Below are 9,343 nucleotides of genomic sequence, written 5' to 3'. Positions count from 1 at the left end.
CACACGCTACTTCATGAGATCAGTCTGCGGAATGCCTCAGGGTTCGGGCCAGACTCGTCCATCGACAACACAATGAATGTAATGAATAGCAGGCTGTGTAATATCAAAAAGTGGCCAAGCAGAGATCAGATCCTTGTAGTCTCCCAATGTGTTATAGAAACGGCTTTGAAAATTGTACCTGTATTATCGATTGTTTTAAAATATTTATCGAAAGACTAAAGGAAATGAGTGCAAGAGCACAAATATATTCTCAGTGTATAACACAGTTGTAACAAAGTTCAGGGAAGAAGGAGGCAGGAACCGGATAATAATAATAAAATAAAACTTTATTTAAATAAAATAAACAAACAAATTACCTGCCAGCAGCCCCTCGCGGACGACTGCTGGCTACCCAAAATAAAACATAAATACCGGCCAGCAGCCCCTCACGGACGACTGCTGGCTTACCAAATAAAATATAAAATACAAATAAGCAGGCCTGTTCCTCTCTCGATCATCCACTCCGTCGCTCCCCCTTTATGGCTCCGCTCCTTCGTGAGAGATGCGAGACCGGTGTGCTTCACAGGTGCTGCTCATTAACAATCGCACCACCGGCCTCGCGACTTTCTCTCACGTCCCTTGGCCGTCCTGCTCACCACATACACCCATCACCCCTCACAGGCCGGGGGGTACACCCGAGACTGTGCCTACTCCCCCCCGGCGGCGGCGATCCCTAGGGGGTATGGATCGACGAGCCGAGGGAGACGGAGACGGAAGCACGAGGAGCGACGGACACGAGAGAGGGGAGAGAGGAAAAAATAAAATAAAAATTGGTCCGGCTCCCACAACGCGCTGCCATCTTGTCCCTCACCAGCTGGGCGATCTCCTCCGCGGTGCCCGGCGGCGACGCTGGATGGCCCTCGGTGAACGCCTCGACGCTCCCCCGCCCCCGGTGGACGGCGACGGCTCCTCGGGTGACTTGGGCAGACGGCAGGAGTCCCCCGCTCCCTGCTCCTCCCCTTCACTGGCGGATGGCAGCAGGCTCCGGCCCACGGCAAGCGGCGGTGACTCCTCCTCTCCCTCCCGAACGGCAGCCGCCCCTCCATTTTCCAGGCGGTCGGCGGCGAGCTCGGGCGTCCCACCGGCAACTCATCCCAGCGCCCCGCCTCGAGCGTCCATGGCCGCGAGTCCCCCGCTCCCTGCTCCTCCCCTTCTGCGGCGGACGGCAGCAGGCTCCGGCCCACGGCGAGCCGCGGCGACTCACGCACCATGCTCGATGGCACCGCGGATTCCCCCCAGCGGCGAGGACCCTCGGACAGCGCGTTCCTCCCTCTTCCCGGGTTTCGGCACCAGTGTAACAAAGTTCAGGAAAGAAGGAGGCAGGAACCGGATAATAATAATAAAATAAAACTTTATTTAAATAAAATAAACAAACAAATTACCTGCCAGCAGCCCCTCGCGGACGACTGCTGGCTACCCAAAATAAAACATAAATACCGGCCAGCAGCCCCTCACGGACGACTGCTGGCTTACCAAATAAAATATAAAATACAAATAAAAGCAGGTCTGTTCCTCTCTCGATCATCCACTCCGTCGCTCCCCCTTTATGGCTCCGCTCCTTCGTGAGAGATGCGAGACCGGTGTGCTTCGCAGGTGCTGCTCATTAGCAATCGCACCACCGGCCTCGCGACTTTCTCTCACGTCCCTCGGCCGTCCTGCTCACCACAACAGTTAAATACCGCATCTCCATAACTCAACAAGAGGTCATCAGCTTTGTTTCGAAAGGTTGGGGCGGGAGGACAAGTGACAAGCATGTGACTGAGCACAGAGGATTTCTTGAGTTATTGTCCCCAGGAGATGTTGTGGTTGCAGACAGGGGGGTTAATCTGGCAGACTCTTTGGGTCTTGTTAATGCTCGACTCAAGATACCGGCATTTACTAAAGAAAAACAATAGCTTCTCCCAGCTGAAGTTAAGTTATCGCGGGGAGTGCGTGTCACGGAGGCCAATTAGTAGTTGCTGTGCGAGTAAACCTCACTCCCCTGATCTCAATAGGCGCTCTAGAGGCTGCAGTCTTTAGCCTCCTTGTTAGAGCGCCCGACTCTCATGCCAGAGACCCGGGTTCTAGGCCCGCTCGAAGCGGGTCGAGTGGGACCCGGGTGGAGGGGTTACATGCGCATCCATACGGAGAGAGTTATTGGCCCTGAACAAAATAAATACACCATTTTGCAAGGAACTATGCCAATACACTGTGCTACTCAACCCCAGATGGACTCACACCTCTGAACTAGATGGTGAAAGTGTGCTGTGCCCTCCGTAATCTTTTCCCTCCTGTTGTTCCATAACTCTATGAATTGTGTCAAACCATACATCAAAGTCTATGTTTTGATGTGACAATAAGACACACTGGAGAGTTTTTAAGGCTGATACAGTATAAATATTTGATTTATCAACTTCTTAAAAACAGAAGAATAAGACCAGTAAAACTCACTGCTTATTAATTCATTTAGCAGGATATGGAATTATGATAAATATATATATTTTCAAGATAGTATTTCACTTTGGCAGACAACACAGGCCACTCCAAAACCAGCTGAAAGCCAATAGGAGGAACATCCACAACAAAAATAACTATACAAATCAAAAAAGCTAAATAACTTCTGTGAATCACGCACAGACAACACAGTCTCATCCCAAAAAGTCATATAACTGACGTCTTGGGACGTCTTTTGACCATACGTCAATATCCGCCTTTTTAGGCCCCCCTTAAACGTCGGTAGATGGCGATCCCGGGCCGTCATACAACTGACGCTTTACCTTTAACGTCAGTTAGGTGACGGGTTAGGTTTAGGGTTAGGTTTAGGTATGGGGTAGAGTTAGGATCCCATAACCTCATCTACCGACGTTTAAGGGGGCCCTAAAAAGGCGAATATTGACGTATGGTCAAAAGACGTCCCAAAACGTCAGTTATATGACGTCTTGGGATGAGACTGTGTGGGCACAGAGAACTTGATACGGTCAGTGTGCGTTAGAGCTGGGTGATATGGAGAAAATCAAACATCAATGTCGATATAGAAGGGTTCACTTTTGGTGCTTTCACAAAATATTTACACAATGACAGTTTTGATGATGATACCATGGCAAATTATAAAACAGTAAATAAGTCCAGAAAATTACATCACTTCACTGTAATGCAGCCTTTAAAACCAGGAAAAGACAACGTGTGTCATATCACGATACCCAGAATGTAAGACGATATCTAGCCTCATATATCAATGTCTATATAAAATCAATATATTGCCTAGTCCTAATGTGCGTGCGTGTGTCCTGTCAGAGAATGAACTAATACAACCTGGAGCACTTATTCTCCAGGACTAACAGTCTACCGTACTGGGTTGTGTGTGTGTGTGTGCGCGTGTGAACGCTACAGGGCATCTGAACTAACTTCATTTATTCTGAATGTTCCTGCATTCAAAACTTTCCACACTTTTGAAAGCGCCCTCTTTTGCACTGTTTAGATGTACAGATTACTACATTGACTGGCTCTACAGCTGGTATATAGCACCCTGACTGGGGCTGTTGCTCTGAGGTTGGGGAAACCACTGGACGTGACACTGTGTAATATTTCCCCAAAAGTTCTGGCGAAATCCTAGTTTTAATAAATTGTTCTACTCTAAGTCTCAATGAAGAACACTTCATCAAACTGAATGCGCTGAATAAACATCTCAGTGGGACTCCACACTACAAAGTCACCATGCAGCAATGTGCATTTGTAGTTGGACTTGTGCCATATATTTGCGATTCTGTGTGCTGGAGTGTAGCCTGGTAATACCAGACTCTGCTACTTCACTTTGCTTCGTAGACAGAGTCTGGAATGGCATAATGGGCTCTATGCACGGCGGTATTTCCGGTGAAGGATTAAGGATGCTCGACAACTTCCACCGATCGTAGAGTCCAGTATTTATTTATACACATTTAGCACATTACTTTAATGGATATCTACTTTGCTGGATGTTTTTGAAACTGCTCCAGATTAGGCTATTTACTAAATGCTAAAAGTGCAAAGAAGATTATGGTGATGTATCCTGCTTTTTAATTAATGGCCGTTGTTGCATCTACTTTTACACAGGTTGATGCCTTGAGGAAACTTGTTAAAGAATGTGGCGTTGACTCAAAGGGCTCCAAAATGGATCTTCTCCTCCGTTTGAGGGAGGAGATGAAAACAAGGAGCACTTATAACAAAGTTTTTCAAAAAGTTTGGGGAGCGTCTGGTAAGTGTCCTACATATATGTAGTACATATTTATGTAATGACATAAGAAAATATTGAATTATTGTAAACCTGTCACTATGTGTCTGTACGTGTACCTGAAGAAAGCTAGGTTAATGGTCAAGCTAATCGTGTGTATTTCCATTTCAAGGTGGCTGGGCAGTGTTCATGTGGCATTGTGGCATTGTGAACTCGGTCAAGTTCAACATAAGAGCTGAAAGCCCACGCGATTATGCTGATATGTTACTTTCATTCAAACATTTCCCAAACGTTGTTATCTATGATTTTGCTTGTGGATTAGTTACCCATAATAACTTTCGGGAACCAGAGAGACTGCCCTTCAGTCCATATGAAGGAAGAATGGCTGCAGTTACCCCAGAGAATATTGCATCTGCCAAGAGAGGGGAACTGAAAAGGGGTTTTTGCCATGGTTGCAGTTAAAAAAAAGACCCCCCCGATCTTAATGGCCATCCTGCAACTGGTTCTGCAGAACACTATGCATTGTATGACACTTTTCATCAGTACAACACAAATGATGAAAAAGATGCTTTGAGATTAATTGGACTTGTGCCTGAGCTATGTGGGTGGGTCAACTCCCAAACAGTGACGCAACTTTTCTCCATTATGCGAAAGAACAATTACTTCATGAACTCTCTCTCCCCAGCTATCCACATCTTCCTCATGCGTAACATTTTACATCACCACAATGAGAAAGTTAACCAGCAGGCACTGGAGGACTTTAAACGAGTTTCTCATGGAGATGTCACCCTTGATGCACATGGAAAAGCCACTTTGGGTAGTTATACTTTGATTTTGTAATTTTGACACATTTAAATATCTGTTTTTGTACAACCAGCACTTAAATTAACAAGGATACACACAACAAAACATCACTGTCAATGCTGAGAACTGTCTGTAATGAATAAACTTGGAAGCAATAGCGAGTTATTCAGTGTTTATTACAATGAACAGACAACGTCAAACAGGCAAATCGGGTTAGCGGCGCAGGGACTCGATGGTCAGATGTAACAGGTGCAGTGGTGAAGTGAAGTGACGTTCAACAAGACGAATCCAGAACATCCACGGGAACAGACAGGAACAACGAAGGATACTGGAACACAGGGGGGATCAGACACCGGACACCACAAACAACAATCTGACAATGGAGATGAGAAGTTGATGAGATTATATACACAGGAATGGATAGGCTGCAGCTGGTGATGAGTGATTGCTGAATGAGCGCTGATGAGCGGCCAGTACCCCTTCCCTAGGAACGCCTCCTGGCGTTCCCAGACTCCCTTACCTGCCGATTGTAATCATCGATTAGGGAGTGATCCAGGATGTCTCTAGCTGGTACCCAACTTCTCTCCTCTGGACCGAAACCTTCCCAGTCCACCAAGTACTGTAATCCACGTCCCCTCCATCTCGAGTCAGTGGGGAGGACTGCAGTTCAGGACCTCACAGTGTGGCCGATGGGTCCAGTGAGGAAAAAAGCAAGTCAGAACCTGAGTATGATAAAAAAGTGGCCCTAACTTCACTCTCAACATATTTACAAGAATGGGCAACAAAACACCTAATCAAGCATAATGCCCTAGATGATCTCCTGAAAGGACTTAAAAATTATGGCCACCCAGAGCTCCCATCAACAGCAAGGTCACTGCTGAAAACTCCTAGACTCATTAAATCAGTGGAAAAATCAGGAATGGAGTGTGTCCATTTTAATTTAAGAGAGAGCGTTCTTGAGCAGCTGCAGCGCTATCCAAGAGACATTACAGATGGAGTTAACACATTGGAGCTTTCATTTAATATAGATGGCCTGCCTATTTTTTAAAGCTGCAGAGCATCTCTTTGGCCCATCCTGTGTGCCATTCATCTGCTACCCATTAGTGTCTTTCCAGTCACACTGACACTCGGTCCCACCAAACCAACAAATTTGGAGTTTATTGAAGAAGCTATAAAGGACAATCAGGAGCTTCTAGACAATGGTTTGGATGGAAAAGAAGTCAAAATCAGATGTGTTGTGTGTGACGCACCCGCAAGAGTCATGGTCAAAAAGGTCAAACAATACTCTGGGTACTATGGGTGTGATAAGTGCACACAGAAGGGCACATGGGTGGATGGACGCGTGACCTACCCAGAAGTTGATAACCGCACTTTACGAAGCAACGACACGTTTCGCGCTGAAATGACCATGCGTCAAGAAAATGAAGACACTCCTGTGTCCCCCTTTCTGAGCCTCCCACTGGACATGGTAGAACAATTCCCAATTGATTACATGCACCAAGCTTGCCTGGGAGTGATGAAAAAACTCATAACAGTGTGGGTTAGAGGAGACAGGAAAGTGAGAATGTCTGCTGGGCAAATAAGCAATGTGACCCAAAGGCTGCTGTCACTTCAAAAACACATTCCCAGCTGTTTTGCCCGGAAACCTAGAAATCTGGAAGACATCGACAGGTGGAAGGCAGCCGAACTGCGGCAGTTTGCTGTTTACACAGGAAAGATCGTGCTTTAAGGAATTCTGGCTGACCAGCTATATGATCACTTCATGGTGTTCAGTGTTGCCTTAAGTCTTCTGATTTGCCCTACACTTGTAGTGGAACACAACAGCTACAGCAAAGAGCTGATGAAATACTTTGTTGAAAAAGCAGGAGAACTATATGGAGACCACTTCATGGTCTACAATGTACATTCAATGGTGCATCTACCAGAGGAGGCAATGGCTTTTGGCAGTCTTGATGATTGCAGTGCATTCCCTTTTGAAAATGATCTTGGGAAGCTTGTTTCCATGTTTCCATTTCAGATGATGGCAGAGTTACCAAAGGACCAAAGGACAATACAGATCTGTCAAAACCTCATCCACCAAAATGTAAGTTTTAACACGAGTAGGAGTCACGAGTTATTCCATAATTTGGGGTACATTTGACAATGTTAAATATATATATTTTTCCACAAATACATGTGTGTTTCAAAAAGCATATAACAATATATGTTCCTGGTCAACTATGTTACCGACTATGTTTGGGTCTATAGTCTATACTTACTAAATATAATTTTGTACAAGAAAAGTGTGCATTGAGGCTTTATAATGATGAGAATCAAAATGATCTCACAGACATGAGATGTACCCTCAATTATAGTATGGGCCACATGACTATTACCCAATGTCTCCATTTATCATCCATTTAATTTTGTATTTACAGATTCATCATTCTCAAATATCCATCCTCTGGACAAGGGTTTGTATAGTATCCTTTTTTAGACTATCACAATGAATGGATGAATAAATCTCTCTCTCTCTCACTCGCTGCAAAAGAAGGAAGTTCAACACTTTCTCAACACTGTAAGTGTTTTTTTTTTTGTTTGTTTTTTTTTACTTTTATTTCATGATTAATTATAACCTGCAACTCATTCATTAATGCTGAATCTAAGGCCTGGTTTCACAGACAGGGCTTAGCCTAAGCCAGGATTAGGTCATGGTTAAATTAGGACATTTAAGGTTTTTTTTTTATAAACATGCGTTAGAAAAAGAATTGCACTGACATGTTGTAAGACCAGTCATTGCAAGTTTCTTTCAGTTGAAATAGCTCAGATTTACATTTTAGTCTAGGACTAGACTTACTGTAAGCCTTGTCTGTGAAACCAGTTTGGTAATTGACTAGTCTGTTTATGTTTATGCAGCAGAGGAATCGCTGCAGGAGTCCCAACTGCCAAGTATATCACAGCCTCTTGAAGGTATTTTTCTAAAATTCTATTCTAAAATTCAAAATATTATATTTTAAAATTCAGAATATTACATTTATTATAATTATCAATAATTCTAGTTAGAGTGATTTTTTTTTATTCCACAGTGGCTTCATGGTTCCTCATAGAAGAGCCCCAGTATTCTGACTTTGCAAAAAAGAGTAAGTCAGTTTTTGATTTTTCACACTACAGTAAAACTGCACATTCAAGGAGCATTATACAATATTGCTTCACAGGCTATCGCACAAAAGTCTTACAAAAGCTACAAGAGATTGTCGACAACCAGCAAGACATCCTGGCTATGCAGAGACAGTTACTGGCTGCAGTAGTGGTTACGGTGACAGAGGAAGGTGGGGAAATCCTGGAAAATGGGCCATGCCAAACAGTGGATGAACTGCAGATCCTTGACAGAGAATTGGAAAATAAAGAAAAAAGTGCCAAGATGGTAATACTTTTGTAAGACACTCAAATGCACCTACTCTTACCAGTGTGGGGTACATGGGGGAAAACATCCATCCATCTATAAAGCACACACCCGCTGCCCAGCAAGAGACTGTCCACCTCCCGTCAGCTCAGCCAGAGTCTCGTCCCGCCGAGACAGCCCAGCCAGAGACTGTGCGTGCCCCGTCTGCCCCTAATCCGGGAATTCACCCCAAATATTTTTTTTTCTGGGGGCAATGTCCCAGCCACGGCCGCCTGAAGGGTCTTCACCGCCGTGGCCGCCCCAAAGGGTCCTCTTCGCCATGGCCACCCGAACGGTCCGTTCAGCCATGGCCGTCCGAAGGGTCCTCACCGCCATGGCCACCCGAACAGCCTGCTCCGCCCTGGACGCCCGAGGGTTCGTCTGCTCTTCCCTGGACACCCGAGGGTCCAACAGCTCCGCCCTGGACGCCCGAGGGTTCGTCTGCTCCGCCCTGGACACCCGAGGGTCCAGCAGCTCCGCCCTGGACGCCCGAGGGTCCAACAGCTCCTCCTGGGACGCCCGAGGGTCCAACAGCTCCGCCCTGGACACTCGAGGGTCCAACAGCTCCTCCCGGGACGCCCGAGGGTCCAACAGCTCCACCCTGGACACCCGAGGGTCCAACAGCTCCGCCCTGGACGCCCGAGGGTCCAACAGCTCCTCCCGGGACGCCCGAGGGTCCAACAGCTCCGCCCTGGACACCCGAGGGTCCAACAGCTCCGCCCTGGACGCCCGAGGGTTCGTCTGCTCCGCCCTGGACACCCGAGGGTCCAACAGCTCCGCCCTGGACGCCCGAGGGTCCAACAGCTCCGCCCTGGACGCCCGAGGGTTCGTCTGCTCCACCCTGGACGCCCGAGAGTCCAACAGCTCCGCCCTGGACGCCCGAGGGTTTGTCT

The 9,343-nt window shown here is 46.5% G+C and overlaps 1 pseudogene; it reads left to right on the top strand.

Moving 5' to 3' along the window:
* The first annotated feature begins 5,654 nt into the window (after positions 1–5,654).
* Positions 5,655–8,447, top strand: LOC120481183 (uncharacterized; annotated as a pseudogene).
* Positions 8,448–9,343: the final 896 nt, after the last annotated feature.

This window comes from Pimephales promelas, chromosome 16, assembly GCF_988280905.1.
Source record: "Pimephales promelas chromosome 16, fPimPro1.hap1.1, whole genome shotgun sequence".
NCBI classification, from domain to species: domain Eukaryota; kingdom Metazoa; phylum Chordata; class Actinopteri; order Cypriniformes; family Leuciscidae; genus Pimephales; species Pimephales promelas.
The sequence above is the reverse complement of the archived record's forward strand: the minus strand, read 5'-3'. Positions and strand labels throughout refer to the sequence as shown.